We start from the raw sequence: 27,425 nt of genomic DNA, 5'->3' as shown, positions 1-27,425 counted from the left end.
TTTACAAATTGCCAGTAATTTAAATCCATACTAGTAAGATACTTATCAGTCTGTTACGCATAGTGGTAAACTAATATTTCGACACCCACTTGTTCTCTTCACATTTTCGTCAATTTGTTAGGCTTTCTAATCTAAAAATCTTGATTTATTATGCTGTGGTCTTTTATTTTGTAATTTTACTGTCAGTAAGATTTCGTGCAATTGGGCTTTTTAATTGTTTTATGCGATCTCGAAAAAATAACAAGAAAATAATTAAAAATACTTTATTGACTTTTTAACACCCTTTGAACCATTACTGTCTAGGGTCATTTCAATAAACATCTAGTTTTATTATTTTAATGAAAAATACGCTCTGAATTATTGATTTAGTTGTATAAACACATCAAAAGGTAATAAATCTAAAAATAACTGGAAATAAATCAAGTGTGTTGAAATTTTAATAATGAAGTCGAAAGATGTCTTGTGTTGCCGCATGCGCCGTATTATTCGGCTCAATATGTCTTCCAATACACTTAGGGGCTGACATGATGTATAAGCTCACATGACATGTAAGGCTCACATGACATTCAATATGATTCTTGACTAGCGGCCCGTCCTGTATTTTTAATACTGTAATTTTAAAAAGTAGCCTGAAGGTTTTTATCTGTTTCTATGCCAAATTTCGTCAAAATCCAGTAATTTTGAGTTTATTAATTACAACCAAAAAAAAATGTATAGTATGGAATAAAATATACATCATATCATCAACATATATAACATTTTAGTATTTCAATCGATTTCTACAATTAAGGTGTATAATAATGACTTAAATTTATATAAATACTGTACTTAACTAACCAGAAATTGCTGCTAGCTAAGGCGCCCGTAGCTATAACAATGGACTTAAATTAATTTGGCAAGTTTAATATTATGGAAAATTCTGATTGTATTGCCGGCGGTTATAGTAACAACCGCTCTCCCAGTAAATAGACTCCTTTGTATGTGTTTTTCATTTCCATAACGACCATAATTATAAATTGACTTCAAACAAGAACCATCGCTTGTTTCAATTTAAATTAGGGGTTCAATCGATGTTTGCCTAATTCCATGCCTCTGATGTGCTTCGTCTTGTCTGTTAAATGTCCGTTGCAGGTTTTGCTAAATATTCAAGCAACCAACTGGGTTTGAAATCCCAATCTGCAAATGATTTTAGTGCACAGACGAAAATGCTAGTAGAGACCACAACACAACTATCTGTTAATATTATACAACAGAGTTATACTATGATGACGTTATTCCAACGTCATAACCGCCAAACTCCAGTCAAAGTTAATTTTTATGTAAACTTTTTAAATACTTGCTTTAGATTTGGATATTCTTGAAAAAGTTTTGATGAAATTGATCTGGTGTGCTGTTAAATCAACTTCACCTTTACCATTTTAGAAAATATGATTTCGGTGCAGAAAATAGGGAGTCAGCTTCCAAACGCGTCTAGTTTAACGACTGCCGTCTACCGATATGATACAGCGACTGTTGCCGCAATGAATCCGTTTTTATGGCTCCCCAGTACAGTTCAAGCGTCACACACACTGCAGTTTGTAGACCTTCGAATGTATCATTGTGTAATAGATTATCATAAAGATTAGATTAATATTTATCGACAGTGAGTCCAGTGTGATGTACATAAATTATTTGTTTACAAGGTTGACTTTACTCCTTCAATAGATTGCTCAACAAAACGGTAGGTTTTTCATTTTCGTATAAGATATTTGTTCTTTCGGCTGCTATGTCTGTCTGTCCTTAGCTTTTGTTTACCTCTCTTGTCCTGTCTTTGATTTACGTAATCCTTTTTTAGCTTTTCTCTTTTAGCTTCTATTTTCCTTTCAATGATGTTGATGAAATTTTCTGCCATCGCCCTAATATTTTTAGTCTATTTATACTCAGCTCTGTTTAGTTACAAGTTCAAAGTGCATATTAAATGTATGCAAATCCAATGCTCTTGACTGCGGCTTCATCAGACTTTCAGACCGGGTGTCGACACTTAATTAGAGCTCATTTGTTGCTTTGAGTGTCGCGTCTGGCTAAATTACATTTAGTTTTCCACATGCTTTTGAAATTTTAAGTGAAACAAGTTCTAAACTTTTGATAGAACATCGTATAAAATGTGGGAAGATAAATGTTCTTTTACAAGCTTCTATTTAACTTGCAATGTCACTGTGTCTCTGGAGGAATTATGAATACAACTGAATTTCAAAACAGATATTTTCAACCATTTGAGCTGAAAATTTTTTACACACGTTTAGTTTCGATGACAATACATTATAATGATAAGCATGCACCCAGAAACGACTCCAGACGTGGGGACTTTTTGTCACGCATTGAATGCAGTGAGATCTCGTTGACAACAATAAATGTCAATGTGTGTCAAAAATAAAATTTTTGTAAAAATATCGACAGCTGCAACTATGTGCAGATAATGGTGTCTAATTTTTGGATAAATTATCAGAATACCAATAAAATGTGTACCAGTAAAAAATGCTTTCAAAATCAATACCCAATATCAAGTCAATATTAAAAATACTTCGAGCAAATCACGAATCTAAAGGAGATAAGACTTTAAGAAATACGATCTAGTTAGAAGTAAATTGGTGCAGAAATATAAAAGACTACCATACACGTGTGCATCTCCAAGACGGAAATATTTCATGGGACGTCCCTAAAGTCATGTTCTGAGTGAGTTATAGTTGTATCAAATAGGGTTTGGACTTGGTTTCTTTGTCCGCGTAAGTCGTAAACCAAAAGAACGTTAATCGAGAAGAATAACATCGTATAATTTATTGTCGATCTCTCATCACACAGTGTAACCATGAGTAAAATAAGTATTACTCATAGTCGTGGTGTAACAAAACTGTGTGACCACTAGTCCTACGGGAAGAAATCCCACAATCAACACATTAAAAAAAACTTTGTGTTAGATTTGTTTGATTCTTACCTCTATACAAGTAGTACTTTTGGTAGTCCATTTAGTTTTATCAATCGTGTTTGTGTCATTGCTAACACTAGGTACCTACTGGTGTACATTTTTTAAAGGTTCAAGGATGTTACTTGAGATTGAGAACAACTGATAATATTAGCTTTAGTTGTCAGTCGCACTAACGTATGTTATTCACTATGCGGGCTCTATATGTCCTGTTCCCTTGTATTTATCCATTAGAATTTTGTAGTATCAACCTGTGTTCTAGTTATTTTGTTCTACGATGTTATTGATAGTAAACCTCATATGGTATAATAAGATCATTAATATGGGGATCAGTTTAGTCACCGCCATCTGTATCTTCAACGTTATTGTCTATGGATAGTAAAGGATTTTTATGAATTACTACCAAAATGGTTACCATAAAAAAATTATTCCCGTCTGGTGAAAGACTGTTATTATTTTATTAATAATTAGATTTTAAGCAAATAAGACCTTATATGAGGAACATCAAGCGTGAGTTAAGACTAAGTTGGTCAAGCATGGTTCTCTCTTCCCAAGTGTTGAGAATGGTTAAAGGTGAATCTTGCCCATCTAAATTAGCTACTCGTCAGCACTTTCGCTTTATTTTCCTTTTCACCAACGTTACATAGGCTTGTTAAACGAAGCAATTATAGGGGAAAATTGCCACAAATGGAAGTATATTAATGAGGCCAAACCTTTGTTAATGATTTGTTTGTCTTTACTCTTAAGAGAATGATTGTTAAGTGGTTTATTGATGTAAGTAGCATGTCTTGCGGCTTGTGCATTGAACAATAATGTTCTGGCTTCTCCATTTATATTCATATTTATAACGTTTGTTTCTTCTGTAAATGGTGCAATATCATCAAGTTCATCTATCTGTCTCATTTCCTCAAGGTAGCCTGGAAGAGATAGCACTACCGCGCGATAAGGCCGCCTATTGTACAGTACATCCTAGTTTTACCATTGTTTGAATTGTGTTGTTTCTTTTTTTTTGGTAATAAAGTATTTTTACTTAGTTATTTACTTATCAGGAAGTAGTCATCGCTGGCTGAAGATCGTAACCAATATCTATTATAACTTCATCATTTTACAAGCTTTTATTTAACTAACAATGTATGTGCGGGTGGAATCTTGTAACTCAATTTTGAAGCAGATATCTTCAACCGATTGACCTGAAATGTTGGACATACGTTCAGTGTAAATGATTGCATTATTATGATAAGCACGGACGACGAGGGAACTCCTCAACGGTTTACTGCACGTACATGATATTTTTTTGTCACACGTTTAATGCAGTAAAATCACCCTGATAACAATAAAAGCTTGGGTCAATAATGGTTTTTCTTTGTCGATATCTTATTCATTTACCAATAGAAATATTCAGCTACAACGTACGTACAAGGTAATCCCACACTACAATACTACAGTTTCACTTTAACGAGTCCATTCTAAACTAAATATTACTGTAATAACAAAGAACAAAGGAGCTCAAAGCAAACACGATCGTAATAGTGATTCGTTCCTAAAAGTGCAAGGCCAAATATTTAGCTGTATCGATCGTATGCACCCTGCGAATGCACTGCTTGCAGTAATCCATAACAGGGGCGTAGTGCAGTTACCATACGACTACTTTATTACAAAAATCTTAAAGCCTATTTTCCAATGCTGGAATCAGCACAGGGGATTTTAACAAGGGGTTTGCCCCACGTGTTACATGCGTATTGCGTGATCAGTTTTTGTAAGGCTGGAACCGGTTTTTTAGCTTCAAGTGGTTTGCAATTGCGTTGATGTCGTAGATGATGTTTAGGGGCTCATCTGTCTGAAGTATCTTTTTTTTAATTTGTCAAAGCCAGAAGGCTTTGCTCCCGTGGGAATTTCGGGATAAGAAGTAACCTATGTGTTATTCTAGGTTATATTATATGTACCCACACATACACACATACATCCTCACAAACTTTGGCATTTATAATATTAGTAAGATTAGTACAAATAACTTATTTTAAAGACTCATGAAGTAAAGTGAAAAAATGAATATACTTGAAGCAATTTTTAAGTAAATGAATGATTATAAAACTGCCGTGTTTTAGAGAATGAATAAGTTACAGGTACTTACTCATACATTTAGATGAGTATGTATATAATGTAACATGCATTAGTCAGTTATTGTTAGTGAAACTGAATGCCAAAAAAATTATACACATATGATTGTGAGTCATTTCATTAAATCAGTTAGGGGGAGTTGCACCGGTCAACTTTGGCGTTAATTTAACCTGCGCACCGCCGCCGTTTAGACAAAATGGCGAACTTTGAGTTTGTCTGGTTAACGTTGTCGCAGGTTAACGTTAACGTCAATGTTCACTGGTGCAACCCACTCTTAGTTATGTTGTGTTAGTAGTTGTGTCTAATATAAAACTTCATTGGCATTTCGTTGAATTTTCTTTACCGTCTAAGAGGGTTTAATTTTTGTGCTAAGGTTTTTTATTTCTCATCTGATAGGGAAAATTTTTATTCAATATTTAATTTTAAAAACATATATTATTAGGATGAATACCACTAATACTTAAGGGAAATGCTTATAACTTGAGATACTTCTCAGAAACCTATAACCAAACAGCCATACAGATAAACGTGTTCTTTGAGTCTCGGGACCCTAAGCTCTGTTTACCACGTAATAGGTGAAGACGTGACACTGTACCTGTATGGAAAAAATACAATTTTCTATTCACACATTTCTTACCTTTGTTACATTACGCCCGGTTCGCATATTAAAAAGTACATACAAATCCTCTGCTGCGTCTGTCTGTCTGTCTGTTCGCGATAAACTCAAAAACTACTGTACGGATTTTCATGCGGTTTTCACCAATAGATAGTGTAATTCCTGCGGAAGGTAACCGTATAATTTATTATATTTTTGCCCGAGCGTAGTCGGTATAATTATACAAATCAGATGACATGTCAGTTGACTTTGTTTTATAATATGTGAGGACGTCGTGCGACAATCATTCGAATCGTTACGCGCCTGTTTATTGTCCCTAACTCTTCCCCTATTTTCAAATTCATCCTCTGCGACATTGAACTCGTCCCCACCTGTTTAATCGTCCGCAGTGAAACGCAATACAATCGGTTCTATATTATGGTGCACTTGTTCATTTGGACTGGACAAATATTGCTTTGTCTGTCGCTGATCTGATAGGGTCATTGTATGAATTAATTTTGTTTTATTGACTACGGGCTGCAGGATGTGTAGCAGATTTTTGTGGGTTTTAATTATTCAAATGAATAATGATATCGTTGTGTTTCTTTTTAATCTTTTCATTTATAATGGACATCACCAAACATAATTAATTTGGTGGAGATAAAAATACGCGCATCATACTCTTTTATATGCGGAGATGTTTTTAGATTACATCACAACTAACTAATATTACAAATGCGAAAGTTTGTTTATTTGTTATCTCTTCACGCATAATCTACTAGACCGATTGTTATGAAATTTGGTACACGGATGGAAAATAACCTGGAATAACACACAGGGTACTTTTTATCCCGAAATTCCCACGAGAGCGAAGCCCCGGGGCGCAACTAGTATTTGTCACTTGCATTATCATGCTTAATTTGTAATTAATTTGTTTATTATTATTTTCAGGCAATGCTGTTAACTTCTACACGGTAAGTTACACATATTGTAGGTACATCATTATTCTCTCGCCCTTCTTTCATTATTTAGGATTGGCGTGATGTATCTTCTTTCATACAACCCTATTTGACGTCATCTTTCTTATATACATCATTCACCTTTCCCTTACCCTATCTATATGTACATTTATATATATATATATATATATATATATATATATATATATATATATATATATATATATATATATATATATATATATATATATATATATATATATATATATTCTTTTACGACCTCGGTGGTGAAGTGGTAGTGCTTTCCTCTGAACCGAGAGGTCCCGGGTTCGATCCTCGGTCGGGACATTATGGAAAATGATTTTTTTCTGATTGGCCCGAGTCTTGCGTTTCATATAATATATAGTATCGTTGAGTTAGTATCCCATAACACAAGTCTCGAACTTACTTTGGGGCTAGCTCAATCTGTGTGATTTGTCCTAATATATTTATTTATTTATATTGCTAATTGTACTTACTGTAGATTTTATTGGCTAAGTATTTCCCGAATCTTACACACATCGTGTGAACTTCATTGGCATGGACGAGCGCACATTGAAACGAAAAGATACATCATCATCATGTCATCATCGTCATCATGTTCAGCCTACTTCAACCCACTGCTGTGTTGCCAACCACTGCTTCCGTTTTTCGCGCCTCTTCCTACGGTCCTGTGCCAGTCTCAACCATCGCTTTACTGTGACCCAAACAATGCCATCAGATCAGCAGCTAGTGGTTTACTAACCGGTCTCTGTCCCTGTCTCGGCCACAAAATCCGTCACTGCTTTCCATCTATGGTCTTCTGTAAACGTATTGTCTTGTATTTATCTAGACTTTTGTTACGTTTACGAAAATTATTCAGTATGCGATTATAGTTGTCTCTTTGCTAGCAAGTCTGTTGTTGCTAATTATCTTAACGAGTATTGGAATTGCTTCAGTTAAAGTTCATAAAGCCAGTCTCTAATCTTCAGGCGGAGAGGTGCCTTTGAAAATTAACACAGTTTTAATAGCATTATCCTCGGCTTGGCGCTAATTTCTCTTGTCGATTTTATTTTTCTCCTTCTTTAACTAGGCTACCTAATTGATAGTTTTTTCTATTAATAATTGAAGTTGAAAGATCTAATAATTCTTTATAAAGTGGAATTTGACCATCCCCAATTTGTTGACTAGATTTGTTGGTTAACACTTCTTGTCTCTTTTGAAATACCGGGCATAGTGTATAACGGGGTCGGCGCATAATGTATTTTCCTTCCATAACTGCTGGGCTGTGGCTTCACTATCCCAGGGCTTCGGGGCCTCACAGCCCCGAATGGGTTAGGGAACACGCAAATAAGAGAGAAAGAAAATGGAATAGTAACATAGTTCTTTCTAGATGGCGCTAGATTTCGCGCCAAAAAGAAATCCTGTGCAGACAAGCAAAGTCGTTGTAGTTAGCGACCGTGAAAATTTAAAAACGATAATATGTTCTATTTAAATAGCTAGGTAGAAAAAAAATGTTTCAAAGCTACTTTTTCTAAAACCTACGATTATTCGCTAACATTAATCAAACTAAGTACCTATATGTGTATGTCTTAACCTCCGAACTTGATGTAAACTTGTTTCCCTAGTTATAACCAGCTCTGTGCGGTTCATCTATCGTATGCTCCAGATGTTGTAGGGTTGACAAAACACGAAATTAATTCACACAACACTTTTGTTTGCATTTTTATTAACAAATGCAAAAAAAGTATTGTGTGAATTAATTTCGTGTTTTATGAAAATTGTTTTGCCGATTCTATACACTGCATTTCAATAAAAAATAGTTTATGAAGAGTATATAGCACTTTTTAATATTTCAGTCTCTGCTAAAAGATGCTTATATCCGTTTTGAAAATAATAATCATCTATTTTTAATTAATATTACAGTACATCACACAATGAATAATACACATTACATACATTCGATACAAAATTAATTGACTTCTCTATCATTCCCCAAACGGACGAAATAAATCAACACATTATCTACCTACTCATAACACTTCCTCCTTTGTACAGCGATCGATCATCTAACTTCATACAATATTTAGTGCTTCGTGTTTTCCCACTATTTCCATTTTTCCTGTGGCAGCCCTACGCCTGTAGATTGCCCGCGGCCGTAATAATATGCGAACCTATTCCATTAATTCAATTTTCCCGTATAAACAGCGGTCTGCTGATGCCGACTGATGATCTCGCGTATTTCATATGTCAAAGCGGGGAAGTTCGATTTCAATTTTATAAAAACAAATTATAACCAGCGCCTGTGGGTTCGCCTCTGCCATTGACAAACGAAGATTGAATGAAAAAATTGTTACACATTTTCATATGTAATATCGAGTGTTTTAAAAAATCCAATTCAGGTGTCAAAATTAAAGTAATTAAATGGTAATGTTTATTTTTGGCAATATTTAATTTTCATTATGAAGTTACTTTTCGTTGTGCACGGTACATACCTAGGTACCCAATCGGATAAGATTTTATGAGAATTTACGAAACAAAATGACACACCAATAAAATTTGCATAAATGTTGGTAACATTTATTTTGTCCGGCTGTAGGAAACGATGTAATGCCCTCTTATGAAGAAATCAATTACGAAAATTAACTGAAAGTTCTCGCGCAATATAACTTCGATTTACCAATTTGCTGCAATGAAGGGATTCCAAAGTTCCTTAATTATTTCCCTATCAAATTATAAACTACAATCCTTAATCTGATCGACGCAATACGCGCCCGCTCTCGTTCAATTATACAGTGATTTGGAGAAGTAATCATAGATAAATGTTTATTTAAGTGGTTAATTAGCCGGCATGTTGGTTGTCAAGTTGGAGTTTGAAATTCCGACACTAGGTTTTGACATCATAAGATTTATCGATTTAATTTGTTATCTGTGTTAATTTTGCGTAGGTCATCAGAAGACAACATTTTTTCTCAATGTAGCTAACATTGAGAAAAAATGTTGTCTTCTGATTCAGTCGTGGTGGTATTCCTCTGAGTACCTTGGATTTTATTTCATCAGCTCCAAGAAATTTCAGCCACAGTCCACTGCACATGAGTCAACTCTAAACTAGTGAAAAACAAACTGAACAATGACATATGCATCGGAGAACAAGTGAGGAGGCCTGGATCGGCACTAGGAACCCAAATTTCCGGTTCTCCCGCCATCTAGATGGTTGTTCAAATAGAGAAGGAAAATAGACATATTTAAGTCATCACGTCAACCATACGACAGGAGCACTGGCTAACATAGGCTCAGTCTTCATCAATCACCTTCAATCGGTTAGACAATTGAAGTCTGAATTGTTTGAAAAAAATAAACGATTTTCATTTATTTACTTTATCTTATAAATAAAATCTCAGCCACTTTCTTCCATAGGTCTTTAAATTCATATAAATCTCCTCAACTTTCTTATCTTTTACCTAAGTACATAAGTTCTTGTAAATTTTAGAACACAAGGTGGTGATGTGTTTTTTGTTTCTAGTCACGTTTGGACCAGCAAATGTAATGTGGGAATCACTGGCTCTATTGTTTGTTTACCGTTGGTGGTCCCGTATCAATTCTGTATATATATATATTATTAAATATAGTTTCATTAGTTTTTTAGGAACCTTTTATCACATTCCTCTAATCTGTGTTGCTTCATTGTTGTGTACAACTTAATTACAGGTGATGTTTCATTGTAAGTTAAAATGTTTGTATTTTAATTAATGTCTTATCAGATTGAATTATATAGTAGCGATATGTGAAAGTAATTATTGTCTGATGGTTCGGCTTTTTAAGTATCCATAAGCGATGTCGTAAGACTGTATACCTACTAAACTACCAAATCATCGATGACGCACACAAAAAATAAGATAACTAATAAAAATCCTCTCGAGTCCTGAATGAAATTGAATCCAAGAAACAGATTGCTTGCGACATCACATACAGGCGAATCATCAGAACTTTATTTTTCACTAGCGACCTGTGCCTCTTTCGCTCGGGTAAAAACATAGTAAATTATACACCTAAACCTTTCTTAGGAATCATACTATCTATTGGTGAGAACAGCATGAAAATCCGTGCAATAGTTTTTGACTTACCACGAACTGACGACTTTGTTTTATAATATATGCAAGAAGGATAAGGATATGGACACGGGGTTACAGAGCGTCTTTACTGAGGATGATACCGGAAACGGCCATTATTTTAAAAGCTACCAAATCCCGGAACCACCTATGTCCTCTGTTCCTCATTTACAAATAGGTCAAGGCTTGCCAGACCCGTTAAATAAAATATTGAGGTACCCAGGGATGTATTCATTTTGCAATACCACTTTATTTTCAGCTGTGGCCATGATAACTTCAGATTTATATGAGATCAGGGATGTTTTTGTGAACAAAATGGTACCAATACCAAAATGGTAATCAAATAAGTACCACTTAATTGATTATACAGCTGCTTCTCTCGAAATAGCTTCTCTCCCTCTCTCTCTCTCTCATCGCATGTTCTCTGATACATTCGGAGTTGTGTGTGGCGCAGCATCACCCAGGGTTCGCGTAGAAAATGTTTGAATTTTCACACCATTGAATTTTGAAGATTTTGGTATGCTTTAATAACCGACTGCCTGTACTGACGTCAACCCACTTGTTATCTATCAGCTGTTAATGTTATGTGTCCCTTAGTCGCCTCGTACGACATCCACGGGATGATTTGGGATCAGTCCTATTCTAGGGATTTTTTAATTGATTAGATTCTATAATTTTAAATTAACCTTTAAGTCTAAATTGTACTAATAAATTGTAAAATTGCATGACTGCAGGCGTTTCCGACAAGAAACTCTTTTAACTTTAAATGCTATCAGCCCTCAATTGAACCCCATAAATTCAAAAGTTGTCTAACTGAAATCTCCTTGGTAGACTTTTTGTTTTCGTACGGGAAATGTTAGAATACTTTAGTATGCGCGACTGGAAACTGGAACTGGAACTGGAAAATGTGGAATAAATTTGTATTTTGCTTGGCAAAACTATAAGCTAATATCTCTCTCTCATCTCAAGTGTGTTACTGGTTGTATTCACGGATGTTTGCCGCTTATTTCATTAAAAAATCCGGCGCAAACTCATCGTGAATATATATTTGCTCCTTTTCAAATGATATTACAATATAATACAAAATATTTTTATTGTCCTTTAAAGCAACAGCAGTAATTGTTTAATATTGCTAAATGAATAAGCTGCGCCCCGGGGCTTCGCTCCCGTGGGAATTTCGGGTAAAAAAATACCTTATGTTTCCAGGTTGTATTTTTACCCATGTACCTACCTACATTTCATAACAATCGGTCCAGTAGATTTTGCGCGAAAGAGTAACAAATATATACACATATGCATCCTCATACTTTTGCATTTATACTAGTAGCATTGATATTGAGAAATTATTGGGCGTAAGCCCCAAGACACCTTAAAATTTTGGAGATTCCGGTAATGGGTGTGATTGTACTACTGGCCGCCCGCTTGACGTCAACCCTCTTTGGGAATCAAGAAATCAAGTAAATGGGTAAAACTGAAATGTAACCTTAAATAACACAAGACTTGGACAGGATAGCGTAATCAAAATTAAATTCCAAATGAATTATGGTCCTCGGATTGCTGCAGCCTGAGAACACGAACGCCTTACAGATGATTTATAGATATCTCCCCTTCGTCTGCACTGATGACGTCATCTGCCCTTTGCTGGGAGCGACTGGAGTTGCAGACATTATAATTTTAGTTCCCCATCTTTCGTTTCTAGTAATTAAAAGAATCTATTCGATGTCAGACATTATTTTTGAAATTAAAAGTGTTTAAGTAATTTAAATGCGTTGACAATTCAACTTTATAAAGAATCATCGAATCTTTGTTTGAATTTTTTTATAGAAACAGTATCACGCCTTTATCCATTACAAAAAACAGTGCCTTGCTTAGATAAGAATAAATAAATTTTCTATGTATCTATCTATTGGTGCAAATAAAATTTATTGTGAAATTTTGATTAAGAGTATACCCCATTGCTTGATTGCAAAATCCTGTTATTTATTGATTCACGTTTAACAAATTCATAGTTTAATGAAATACATCACGTAAAGTCGACCGCATGTAAAGTTACCCTGCGTGGATCTTTATGCCGCGGTAATAGAGGCGAGTTTGCAAAGAATTTGGGTAGGTTGATTGCTGTTGACTGTACATGCTGTATCATCCTTCACCCTCGAAGCATCATCTTTGGTTATAATTGATCCCTTATTAAACCTAACTCTATTGCAAATTATGTTGGAACTATGTCAAAGGAAATTAAAATTTTACGTTACTGAACTTTTTGAATTATTATTTTATTAGCTAGATAGATTCTTCCTGGACATAAATTTTAAGTTAACAAACAGAGAGGACGGACAGACAGCTAAATCTTTAGGACCACGTGGGTTGAATGACCTCGCTTTATTATTTAAGTGAACAAAGTGCAGGTGACGCTTGAAAAGCTAAATTGTAGCCACTTATAGAAGAAAATCTTATCCTGGCGACAGATGTGATGTTTTATACCTTATATACCCCTTTTGTAGCCTTTTAGCACATAACTATGTATACATATAAGTATATAGACATGGGTTTACGTCACGTATTTTTCCAGTTTCTTACTAAAAATTACCAAACCCAACTAATTGAAGGGCTGGCAGTAAACCCATCTATGTAATATAACCAAACATAATCTGCATCAATCATTCATACGACGTTCGTGTAGCCTTGATAAATATCAGAATCCATGCCCCTCGGAGTTCCGGGTGCAGCGGGGACAATAATGAGTATTTATTGGGGCGAAATTGACTGTTCACGTGCCCTGTCCCCGTAAACTGACAGCCCTCGCAAATCACCTGAGCAGGGGACGGAGGAAGATGATATCGATAGCAGCAGTTAATTAATTTTGCTGATTAAGGTAAGCTGTTACGTTGGAGGCGGTTGAATCAGCAGTACCGTACTGTATCCACCTTATATTATAAAAGAATAGGACCCATTAGGACCCTTGAGACGACCAATGGAAGACTTGGCAGTTGATATTCATTATTATCCCCGAAGAGGGAAGACGTCGACGCCCACTCCTCAAAATTGAATGGTTTGTTATTTTACGCGGAACCTGGGCTCTGGGTGCCATGGACGACAATGAAACCAGGAACAAGCGTGAATAAGGAGTCCACAATACCGTAAAATGTTGACAATAGTGATAATGGATATGCAACTGGATGTAAACGAAAAATGATAGAATTTAGTCTGCAGACAAGAATATGTACTTATAGTTGTTAAGCGACCTTGCACGCACAAGATGATAGACTACATGACAAGTTACTTTGCAGAGAGCTCTATGCCGCGGTAATATCGACGAATTTGCAATGATTTCGGATCACTTGATGTGCACTAGATTGATGTAGCAATGAACGTGGATCAAATTTATTTTTTCAATATCGACATTCAAATTTAAGTCCGTCCGACAAACACGAATCGACGGGAAATGTTTGCGAAGACCGCCAGACCGCCCTACACGGGGTTGAAAACTGCAAACACGTTAAAAATACTGTGCTAGGTTGCAATTTATTGGGCATCGGTTTTTCTGCAAAAATCTCAAATCAAAGCTAGATACGAAGCGAAACCGTTTTTAGACAAATAACGGTTGTTTGCTTGCAATAATTTTATTGTACAAAAACAAGTAATTTAAATTGATACAAGAAATATGTACAACTTCCGATTAACATAAAAATACTTCCTTGATGCTATAACAGGAATGTTTAACGAGCTATCCGAGAAAACTGATATCGATACGTCAGTGACACGAGAAACTAATAATATATTTTGTCTTGCAGCTTTTGAAAAATACTATTTAAAAATTGGAAAAAGCATGAAACTCCCCCAACTCTAGAATCGATAGATCTAAGTGTGTGTCCCTGGCGTCATCGTTTCGATTATTCAAATGCTTTTTATTTGAGGGGTGGGGTAGGTCCGGGCACTTGACAAATTGCCCCCAGCCAGACTGGGGTTGATCGGCAATAGGCAGGGACGTTTCCCTATAGTGCACAGGGTGCGGTGCACCCGGGTGCCGGTTGTTAGGGGGCGCCGACCGAATAGCCGCTAGCTATCGGCAGAAGCTTCCTGATGGACGTGAGCTGGCTCGAATAAGTAGCAGCGCAAGCTTCGCACGCAGAACAGGCTGGCTAAGAAGCGGAAAAATAGTCCTCGAGGTAAGAAGTAAGAAACAGCTCGCAACTTTTTTTTGGCGATCGCACACGAGCAGTACATGAGCAGCTACAAGAGCGCGCCAGGGTATTAATTGCACACGGTTGCTACTTGGACTAGAACCGCCCCTGGCAATAGGGTTTAAACTAGGGGGCGTACGATGAAGTACAACTAGGTCTTGCTTGCTTAATTAGAATTGTTGTCTACGATCATACAGACTAATATTCCTAGCGTACTAAACACACAATAAGTAATTTCGATTGGTTGGGTTGGTTAATATTAGCTCTTTGTTCAATTCCGATGTATTCAGTTCATTGCCATCCTTAAAATCTCAAATAATTACTATCATAAATTGATCGTAGGAACTTTCATCCATTTAACATATAGATTTATATGTGTGTATAAATATATTTGTCTCTTATTATGTAATATTGCACTTCAATCGACACTTCTTCTGCTTCTGCTAAAGATCTACTCTTAGAGTACCTAAATCATCGGTAATATAAGCTCAAAATCTTTAAAATATTTTCCGTATGGTGTTGGAAAAATATAAAAGATTTGATTCAAACGTGCACTTACTTTTTAAATTATTTCAGTCGCAAAATGAGCAACTGAGTCACCTTCTTTTTCCTTAATTCAATTTACAAGCGAATTTTTCTCTCATTTCTGAGACCTCAATTATGAGTGAAGAGTTTCTTATATTTCGCTTTCTGTCGGCGGTTTTTAAAATATCTTGAAATGCCAGTCTCTTTTCGTACAAGTCTTTCTAAATAAACTACTCGGCATTCATATTTTATACGAAATGGGAATGAAATTTTAATGTAATTTTCATCAAATTCCTGCGTTGGTTTCACCTCTGACTTCCGACCTTTCGAGACAAAGGTTTTTAGCAAAATGGACGACAACTTTATTTTGCACTTTCTTATTAAGCCTGTTTTTATCGTTGGTCCCAGCTAGCTAAACAACGGTCTCTTTCCCTGCAGCCTGTCGCGACGGCAGCCATCAACTTTCCTACCCTTATACTTACCCTTATAACCATCAAGCGTAATTGAATCAATAGCTCCTACAAACAAAGTTCATTCTCCAATAACACGCATCATTATAATCATACATTTAGGCTTGGTAAACGAGGTTGATCCTTAATATGATAAACTTAAGGGTGTTTACGGAGTTGGAATTGGTTTGGGAGAGCGTAATGGGATATTGCTTTAGGTGTGCCCCGCGGCTCCACGTTGGGCGCCAGTTATGAGGTGTCGAGGAGCAGTTTATGATGTTGAATGTTTGTTAACACTTCCTTGGAAACTTGATTCTGTTTATTTCTTTTTACGTATTATTTCAATCCTATTACTATTTATGATAAAGTAAGGTTGTGATTTTGCTAAAACCTAAAACAGAAAAGTGTACGTCATAACGTCACGATAGAGTATCATTTAGTATGGAGCGTTTGGACGAGTGAACGAAAAATGTATGATTTTATTTTTGTCATATCTTTGAAAGTATTGTCATTATCACAGTAATTTTTTCACTGGTGTTTCTAATAATATAATGGCCTTCGAGTAGTCATCTACCCATTAAGATTCATTATTCATCGAATACATTGCAGAACTCTTATTTACTCTGTAAACTCATCAATCAATATCAATACAAACCATCTGAATATTAAACTTCAGAATTTCCAATGGGCACGTGTTGTTTGCTACAAAATTACAATAACCGTTTTCAAACTCCATTAAAGTTACCTTCCAAAGTTATTGTTAGGGAGTAGCAGGTTGCGGCTACGCAAACAATTCTGTTCCGAACTCCTCATAAATACGCAAGTCTTTTAAGGCCACGAAAAGCCAGCGAGCCAGCGCTTTGGGAATTAATATAAGTCGTAATAATGCTACTCTTAAAGTTAGTGGGCGAGTGACGTCATCATTTTAAAGCTGCATAAGAGACTTAACTTTGGATTATAAATGGGACCCAACAGATGTACTAATTTACATTTTTCATAGCATTTATAATGGCCAATGTATAATGGCAAGCCATTTTGGATGAAATAAAATGCATTTTTCACATTGTCTGGACATTGTGAACATTGGCGTGTGGCTGTCGAGCCATTACTTGAGAGGTTTGTTATAATGAGAATTATTTAAGTTTAAGTATTTATTGTTTCGAGGTTTGTATTGAATACTTTTCATTTGATGGTAATAAGGAAGTAAAGCTTCTGTCTCGGCTCCGGCGATGCGGGTCTTTGGCGGCCTCATTGGAGCTTAATCGTCACAGATGGTTTTCGCTCACCACCGCAGCTCAGCTCAACTCAGCCGCAGCGGCTTGTTGGCAACCTCAGCCGCAGCGTCAAGCCTCCAAACCACCTTCTCCTCAGCTCGCGTGACGCCACAACTCTCCGCACCTATGTGGGTAGGAAAATACCCTAGGGGTAGGTACGACAAGACTACGTGGAGTCTATTTTACAGCAATTCATATCTGTCACTAAATGTTGTACTTAATGATAGTGTTAATAAAACCTTTTTTAATTGTTCTGTTCCATTGTCTGCCCAATAGATGACGAGCTTATGCTCGTCGTATATTAATAATGCCTAGTGAATTTGATTATATTAGCACGTTGCCCTCTCATTTTGGCATTATTCAAGTTGTACAAGAATTTTTGATAGCGTCAAATTAATCACTTGGTCCGCAGTCTTACACGAGTTTCGCCTGTGGCCATCTTGTTGTAAACAGAGCTCTAAATAATCTTTCCGTCTAAACGTCTGTCTCATTCAAGTTTAACTGTAACCAGATTTACAAACAAACTACTCCAAAGTTCAAATTAACCGGAAACTAACAGTTTAATGTGTCATCTCACTACGGGGATATCTTTGAGGGCGCCGACTAAGTGGCCATGTTAAACGTTCACAAACAATTAATTTAAATGTACTGTTTCAGTTACGTCTTTAACAAGGACCCTTTGCAAATAAAACTATCGTAAATTTTTAATTAATTTTATATCATCCTTACATATTATAATAATAAATCACGTCCGTCTATATGAACGCGATAAACTCAAAAACCACCGGACGGATTTTTGTACGATTTTCACCGATATATAGGTGATTCCTGACCAAGGTAAATGTATAATTTATTATGATTTTAAGACATTACTCAATCGTGACGTTAGAGTATAATTTAACATGGAGCGTTTGAACGAATCCAAACATGTATGATTTTACTTTTGTCGTATCTTAGAAAGATTTATAAGTCTAGGGTCACAAGCCACTTAAGGTCAAGGTCTAGGGTCACTTACCTTGAAGAAATAATTAAAAAATAAATTAGTTAAAAAATAAACTTTTACCTTTAACCTTGAAAAATAGTTTAAAATGTAAGGTTTTAAAACTACTTTTAACCCCAGACTCCGTCTCTGGCGTAATTTGTGGTGTTGAATTTGCGAAAACCTCATTACAGTTCCTGGAAAATTGTGATGTTAATTGCAATTTGTTGTATCAACAAACAGGACGCTTCCAATGAAGAGTAATATTAATTTCCACCTACAATCAACAGCATATATGAACTACACAAATTCATAGGAAATTCGCCTCTATCACCGCTGAGTAGAGAGAACTATGGTGTTAATATTTTATTATTGCATGTTGTACAAAAGTTTGTAATTGTGGAAAATTAGGTCATTTAAGTTATAGTAACAGAATGCATTGAATATGTGTATTTATCTTATTAAATTTTATCATATTTATACGCTTAATTATTTTGTATTGAAATTTTTTAACTTATATTCTTACATGGAAAGAATTTTATATAAGTTTTGACTATGCCTCAATTAGACGAGCCAATTTTGACGTTAAATTTAACCAGCGCAGAAAAACGCAAAGTACGCCATTTAATCTAAGCGGCGGCTGGTAAAAGTTAACATCAACGTTGACTGGTACAACTGAGGCTAAGTTTTGGTTGCACCAATCAAATGTGAAGTGAAATGGCCTAATTTGTGTCGTTGTGCGCAGGTTAAAGATAATGTCAAAATTTACTAGTGCAACTTACTAGTACAACTAACCTTAGCGTTTAACCAGGAGACCGAATCGTCGACTTGATTTAATATTTTTTTTCATACAGTTATATTTTGGCATTGCAGTCAGATTTATGTTACTAGTGAATGAATTGCGAAATAAAAGTATATTTTATAGTCCATTCGCAATTATGTTAATTTTATTATGTCATATGAAGAAAGTAGAAAGTTTAATTGCCTGTTAATATTTTATATGCAAGTGGAATAGTAATCATACTAATGTAGCTTGAAAATGGCGTTTAGCTTCATGTTTGCTTCAAACCGAGACGCAGAATTGAGGATACAATGTGTACAGTCCACAAAAAAGGTTTTGTTTCGATTGTACAAATTTATTTAGTATTAGTTTAACGACTTTGTTGATACTTTTAAAACAATATTTATTGTGTTGTTATTAATATTACAATATTTTTATAACGGATATTATTATTAATCATTAGACAAAAGGTGATTGAAAAGCTGGTTCAGGAATTCATGAAAGGAGAGAGAGGCTTTTGCCCAGCAGTGGGGCATGCTATAACATATTAAAGAACATAAATATTACCTTTTCTAATAATCCCGTAGTGATTTCATTCTAACATATGCTTAAACTACAGTGCCATGATTTTCACAAAAACAGCCTTTATTTATTTTTGAAGCAGGTAAAGCAAGCCTTCCTTTGGTCCCTTCTTCTATTTATATATGCCTATACTGCTGACGTACGCGCAATGACCCATATAGCCGTAGACTGCTCTATTGATTTTCCAAGCCCGCGTGAGTAATATAATAAGGTTTTTTATGTAACACATTTTGAATTAAGCCTTAATGACGGCCCGTCTCGGCTTCGCTCAGATAAAAACTATAGATTATACCCCTAAACCTTCCTTAAGAATCACTCTATCTATTTGTGAAAACCGCATGAAAATCCGTGCAGTACCTAGTTTATGCCTATCTCACTCTCCAGGTCAAAAACTATATCCGCGACAAAAAACAGATCAATCCATTGCTTCGTTTTGACGTGAAAGAAAAACCAACAAATGTGCATGCCCAGATGGTGCGCTCAGGATCGGCTCCCAACGAAGGAACTCCTCAACGATTTACTGAACGGACATGATTTTATTGTTACGTGTTGAATGCAATAAGATCTCTCTGACGACTATAAAAACTTGTGTCAAAAATTATTTTTTTGTATAAAACTTATTTAGTTTAGGCAACGAATGTGCAAAACAAGTTTTCCAAATTGTGGAAATATTAGAATAACCATTATATTTACTTGCTCTCTTCTATCTTATGCTATTCATAATAATTCCTAGTCGTTTTATTTAACAACGGAATCTAACAAGACATGTTTTTGCTGAAGAAACGTGAAAATCTCAAAATTCGAGGCGACTTGTATTTTATTTGCACCGTCTTTCTGAGTTCACCTTCACATGGCGGCACATGTCATTAGCATACTTAGGGATGGGACATTTATGTTCTTACTAGCGTGAGTAAAAATCCGTTTTCCGTGGGAATTTCAAAAAATCCTTCTTAGTGCTCTCGTTGGCTGTGCGTTGTCTGTCAGTCAGTAACGCAAGAGTTTTATATATAATTAGATTATATTATGTGTTTTCTTTAATCATTTCAACGAAGTTCTGGCAATTATTCGGCGCATTCTATGCTTACGTATCGAACGAATCCGAAGTTTGTATAAGTTTGTATAAACTTATTTTAAATAAATAAGTTTAAAACTTATTAATAATAAATAAGTTTTAGCCACAGCGCTGAAATAAAATGCGTACAACATGATAATTATAATATCACTAACTCCGTGCTCAGTAAGTCTGTTGCTCCACCCTCTGTAGCCTATGATTGGGATCGGATCATTAACAATATCTAATCCAGATTTCATCAAAATTGAGCCAGCGGTTTAAGCGTGACAGAAAAATAGACTTTTGCGTACGTATAATATTAATATGGAAGTATGATTTATTTCGACGAGTACCTAGTCACATATTCTTTAAGAAAATCAGGGACAGAAGGACACATCACATTTTATTTTTAAATGTTGTGCATGTGCCGTTGCTTCTGCTTTGAAGCTTTGAAGATGTTTCGATTTGAGTTCTTAATAACACTCCATCGAATTATTACCAGTTTTATTTCTTCCTTATCCCCTCCCTACAGAGCTGTAATGATATGTTCATTTTCTCCGTCATATTTGTTTCAGATCGCGGCCTTTTATTCGCAATCTCAGCCAACCGTTTAAAATCACGTAATGAGGATCTTCTGAATACCATTCAGGGTTAATTTCCTGAAAATTAATGGCTGTCACAATTTCTCATTTTCTGAAATAAATTATACCTGGATTTGAATACGAAATATAAAATGATACGTGTATATGTTACGGCTAAACTCATTCCAAAAAGTGCGGCTACCTATGCGAACCCTGCTTTCTGCTGCTCTTTATCATTTCCGCTAGACTAGGTGCAGCCGGTCTTCGTTGGCTATATACCTAAGTTTGTCGTTTTCAGCTACGATTAGGCCTTAATGCAGCAGTTAGTCACAGATGGTTAAATGTTGATTAACGATTAGGTTATCTCTTGTATATTCCTTTCTTAGACCTGACATGAGTGACTAAATTTGAGTGCATGCTATTTTCGACCTTATGCAGACTATAACTCTCCTCCTTCTGTAGTTGGGGAATAATAAATATAAGCTTTTATTGTTATCAGTCGTTTTATGCACGCACTTAGAATGTTTTAAATTATCACTAAAATTGTCCGTGGCAACGTAGTCAAACAGATTTCGATCTAGTATCGAAATTTGATAGATAATTTAACACAGCTATGTATGGAAAATGTATGTTCAGCCTTTTGGAAACCGTCAGTTCGGATGCCAGCAAATTAGGAGTTGCGGCTTCTTAGATTTTTTATTTAATTTTTATTTGACATAGATTCATATGGTTCCCTAATCGATTTACAATAATACGGAAGCGGATTTTGGAAGACAGAATTCATTTGATTTTGTCTCAAAAATCAACCATCCAAAACTACAAAATCCATCCTAATCTGCGTCTAAAATTATAATAAGCGTTTGAAAATAGAATTTAAGAAATTTTCACAGTCATTTTCATGGTCTAACAAAACCATTGTCTTCCCTAAACCTATTATATAGTCTGTGCCGTTCCCACAAACGTCACGGGCACGGGCTAAACACAATTAGTATGACCCCGGGGCAATCATCCAATTGCGGCCCGCACTCTGCGCGCGCGCATCATTTGCGTTCAACTGTTTGGTGTTGGTACATTTTTGAGGCTTTTCTTATCGATTGTTTGTGTTTTTACTAATATTACTGATATCTAATGATTTCTTTCAGTTTTTGCGAAGGTTGACTGATAAAGAATGCTTTTAGCATTCATTCCGATATCATTTATATCATTTATCTAGATAAATGATAAAAAGACAATTTCGTGATCTTGACAGAGTGACGACGAAGTGATCTTGTTCTGTTTTTACTTTTTAAGGCACGGAACTCAAAAAAATGATAATTTCAAATAAACACTCATAATCAATCACTCACAAACATAAAACACTCACTCACTCGATTTCGCGTGTTTCCGGTTCCATTCGGGGCTATGACGCCGCGTAGCCCCAGAGTCTGCTTAAAAATAAACCTAAAAAATTTGAAGATTTGGTTCCGTTTTTACAACTGGCCGCCTGCCTAACGTTAACCCTCCTTGGGAATGCTATTGTTGTCCATCAGGGCTTTGTGTCCCTTAGTCGTCTCGTTCGACATCCACAGGAGGATATGAAGTGGTCCTATTCTAGGGCGGAACCACACGCCGCAAATAACCTAAATAAACACACATATTATACCATACTATAAAGCTCATTCAAATCCAACGGTGAAAAGGCTAATGTCATGTCAACAACATTGTCAAATCATTAACTAATCTATAAAGCCGCCCATTCAATCGGTTACATAATCAGTTGAAGTGTGGGCGAGTTCCTTGACCTTTTTGGTCATTGAAAAACTACTAGTAATACCGTTGCCGTAGTATTACGGTTACGTAGCGTATAAAAAACAGGGCTGAAAAAATATTACTCTAATCGACTATAGAAAAGTTTGTGTTTCACGGTTTTGAGTGTTGGAATCACGTGTTTCATCTGTCCTCTCATCCTCACGTGTTCCCGGTTGCGATCGGGGCTGTGGCGCCGCGATAACGGGTCTGCGTAATAAAAAACATTTATATTTGGAAGATACGGCTATGATTCTATAACCGACCGCCTGCCTGACGTCAACACTCCTCGGGAATGCTTTTATTGCCTATCAACTGCTAGGGTATGTGTCCCATTATCGCCTCGTACGACATCCACCGAAGGATATAAAATGGTCCTATTCCATCGATCAAATATATCGATGGATAGATCGAAATCACATGTCTCTCACCTGAGCGTTTGCTTGAGCCCCTCAAGAAACCCTCAAACAAATAAATAATACAAGTATATAAGACAAAGAAATAGTATGATAGTACTATTTCTTTGACACAGAGAGTTTCTCATTAATTTCGTTTCCATACTAATAATATTATATTACACAAAAGGCAAATTATGCAATGTACCGTCAGCAAATTAAGTTACCATAATGACCAGTTTTTGCCACACATGACACAGATTTTGATGGCCGGATGGCCACCCACACTACATGCCAAATTAACTTATGCTATTTGGCCATTACGTAAAAAAACATACACACACACCCACACATAGTTAAAAACAATATTTAAAAATAGCTAATTAAGTAATTAATCATTCTACTTTAGATTTATTGTGACCAATTGCTCTTAATCTATTAACTAAAGTAATATACACACGTATGTTTGTGATTAGATAATGATTACAGTAAAAATGTGATAGTGATGTGCTGCTGAACAGCTGATTGCATCAGGAGCAATTACATAATTAGATTTGCTTGCGAAAATGTAGTCACAATTTACCACAGGGATTTTGAAGGCTTTGGTGGAGATAGAGATAAAAACGTGATGGTGGCGCTAGTGTGCGGGTAGGCTCAGTCTTGATGGATTTATTAAGTCTATTAGAATGGAATAGAGCTGGCTTACGATATCCATAGAATCTACACTTAAAATGTAAACACCGAATTGCAGCTAGTCGTTACATATTATAAAACAAAGTCCTCTGCCGCGTCTGGCTGTCTGTTCGCGATAAACTCTAAAATTACTTCATAGATTTTCATACTGTTTTCACGGTGTGGTTCCCGAGGGAAGTTTAGGTGTATCTTTTATTGTTATATATAACTAAGCGAAGCCGGGACGAACCGCTAGTTTCTAATAAACACGGATCTCTTATTAAATAAAGCGGAATATTTGACAAGCGAGCGATAAATTTCAATTATTGGAAATCCTCTTAAAACCACGGCCCCGGCTTAACTTTTGCGTTTCGGTTTCGGATGAATTATTTAGATGCTGTCTGTACTGTACTTACCTGGGATTTCGGCCATTTTAAATATTTATTTATTTTATGGTAAGTTAATACGCTGTGCTTTTATCAATCAATACATATAATAAAATTGAAGAAAGGCCAAATTTGTACATTGAATTTTTTTTTCATTTTTCATGGAATATACTTAGTTACTGATATAGATGGCGAAAATATAGTTTTGGAAATTTCTGTCTGTCTGTCTGTCTGTCTGAACGCGCATCACTCGAAATCTACTAGACCGATTTGCTTGAAAGGTATGTAGGTACCTTATATACCGGGTTAACATCTTAGGTACATTTCATACCCGTAAATGGTCATGTTCTTTTTGAAATTTTTAATTTACGTTTGTAGTTAATAAAAACTGGGACTTAAAACGTCATGGAAAATGAGACGGCACGCGTTGCAGAAAGGGAGTGGGAGTCGGAGCGGGAAAGGGGAAGGAGACACTTAGTGGGAAACGGGACGGGACACATTGGGAAATCATGATGGCACAATATATAGGAAACGGTGCCAAATCTACATTACATAGCAGGAAGCGGGATTGGACAAGTTTGCGGAATGAGTCACGCAGCGGGAAACTGGAAATTGAACTAAAGATGAGAAAAAATCCGAATTTAAATCATATACCAGTCCTACAGAGTACGCGATAAAAAAATTTATTGAGATTTTGCTATGAAATTCACGCGGGCGAAGCCGCGGGCAAAATCTAATTATGAAATAGCAGTGATGCAAATATATTGGATCAGATTTACATGCAATGCGGTTTCCCATTTTATTTACGGTTAGACGGTTAGAAATACTGTTTATGAGGTAAAATTTAATGGTGGGTTTAATTTTTTAGGGCAAAAATTGACAGAGCACACCAAGTAGGCGTAGTAGCGTCATTGTATTGAATGACATTGTATGAGACGTGACACACACCAAGTGTGACGTAGATGTGTGCTTACGTTACGTATAAGGTCTACGTCGGCCTTAAAAAATATGGTAAGATACTAAAAATACATTTATTATGAAGAAGCGAGGCGAAGGAGCATTCTTTTACGATTCAGAGATGGGATTTGCTCTTGATCGATTTAAAAACTGTTTTATTTATCAGAAGTGAGCATCAATACATGTAATGTACGTAATTTCCTGACATAATGTAATGCAATAATTTAAGTGTATTCTGGTATACATACACCTGAGCCCTTAATTCCTGGATCAGACGGAAGCCCCTCGACGTACAGGGTGACAACGATTTTGTAAGATTATTCTTATAAATCTACTAAATTAAATTCAATGTCGTCAAGTGAAGTGCGTGCGAACTAACACCGAAGACCGTGCGAAGTAACCTTAATCAATTAATTTAATTTCAAAAATTAGACAAAAAACTAAATAAACATAATGTATTATACTTACCTAAACATAGATTTTCGATACACTTCCATATTATAAAACAAAGTCCCTTGCTGCGTCTGTTTGTCTATTCGCGATAAACTGAACGCACTACTGCACTAAAACTACTGCACGGATTTTCAAGCGGTCTATACCAATAGACAGATCTAAACCAAAAGTCACACTTCCTGAGGAAGGTTTAGGTGTTTAATGTATTATGTTTTTACACATCAAAGCCAAGCTAGTTTTAAATAAAAAAATCTCTACTTAGTCTACTATGAGCATTAGATATATATGCACCAATATGTATGATTACGTTGAACCATATGAATTTATTGATTTTCACACGACCTATTATTATACAATGCTTTACAACTTACGTTTTAAGCAGTTTTCTTGTTGTGCATGGGAAAAAATTATAATGGAAATGTTTATAATAAAACATCGGAACATCTTGAATACATAAAATGATTTGATTTGGTCGTGTGGCCACCCTGTTTGATTTTACCCATGAGAGTTTAACTAAGGGAGGGGGGACATCAATTATTCAGTTAGATGTTTTTTTTTTGTTGTTTTAATGGAAACATTAATTAACATTTGTTTCCTCAAAAGACCTTAAAAGTGTTTTTATGTGGGCTTGGTGTAATTATAAAAATATTATCCTGTTTTATGTGGGTGTCGAGCGATCATTTTTCTTTTCTTATTTAAGTCGGTAATCCCACAGGATTTGGGAAGAAATTCCTAAATGATTTTATATAAATATTGGGTCAATGTCCTCTTTAAGGCTCCGCAAACCGTCACACTAGCGCCACCATTAATTTGCGAAAACTAAAAAAATATTTAATTTAATAATTCTCTACGCCTTTCTTGTATTGTAATAGATCTATATTTACAACATTACAACCATCGCTTATATTGGTAACATTTTTCACTTTAAACGACCTACATTTTTTGTTACCCTGGTTTTTCCAACTGTGTCCCGAATTTCAATGAATGTTACAAGAAACGAAATTTTCCTTATATTAGCTGGCACTTGGTCTTTAAAAGAAGATGGATTCCCGTCGATACGTTCGGAATGTAATTTGGAGTGTATTCGTGAAACACAATAAAGCGAATAACCAATCCAAATAACTTTTAAACGATGTCGACAGTTTTTCAAGTCGAAGATCATAAACTATTTGTGGTTTTATCAAAAACTTTCAATAATAATTCTTCTTTCTTGCCTGTTCCCAAATACTTGGTATTGAATTATCGACTCTCCTCGACTTTAATAATATATTTATTGGTTGTTAAAGTGAGTAATAAATACAACAGTAAACAAGGACTCTGTGAAATTAACCTCTATAAAGTAGCTTGGATTGTCAACAAGCACATCAATCACCAAATCATACTTATATCATCAGGTTTCGAAAAACATGCTCAGTTTTTTTATAGAGCGTTTTATGTGCGTGAGTTTTGTCTTGACTTTTCCGTTTTACTATTTTACCAATTGCGTATTTTTATCAATTTTCTTATCTTTTCCTGTCCCCATTTCCCCCAATAAGCCCAAGTTTCACAACTATTGGCTCTGTCTACCGTGTAAATGTTTTCTTGCTGAAAATATAATCTAGATATAAGCTAATTAC

At 35.6% G+C, this 27,425-nt stretch overlaps 1 protein-coding gene across 3 annotated transcripts in view; it reads left to right on the top strand.

Moving 5' to 3' along the window:
- siz (schizo) overlaps positions 1-27,425 on the top strand; it is a 150,782-nt gene that overhangs the window by 17,795 nt on the left and 105,562 nt on the right. For 2 of the 3 annotated variants that reach the window (XM_053762688.2, XM_053762692.2), the window contains exon 2: positions 6,624-6,646. The exons of the other annotated variant lie outside the window; for it this stretch is intronic. The gene's annotated coding sequence lies outside the window, so the exon portion shown is untranslated. The remainder of the gene's footprint in view (positions 1-6,623; positions 6,647-27,425) is intronic. 3 annotated transcript variants of the gene reach the window in all.

The sequence above is a fragment of the Plodia interpunctella genome, chromosome 23 (assembly GCF_027563975.2).
Source record: "Plodia interpunctella isolate USDA-ARS_2022_Savannah chromosome 23, ilPloInte3.2, whole genome shotgun sequence".
NCBI lineage: Eukaryota > Metazoa > Arthropoda > Insecta > Lepidoptera > Pyralidae > Plodia > Plodia interpunctella.
Note: the sequence above shows the minus strand (reverse complement) of the source record. Positions and strands in the feature narration are given on the sequence as shown.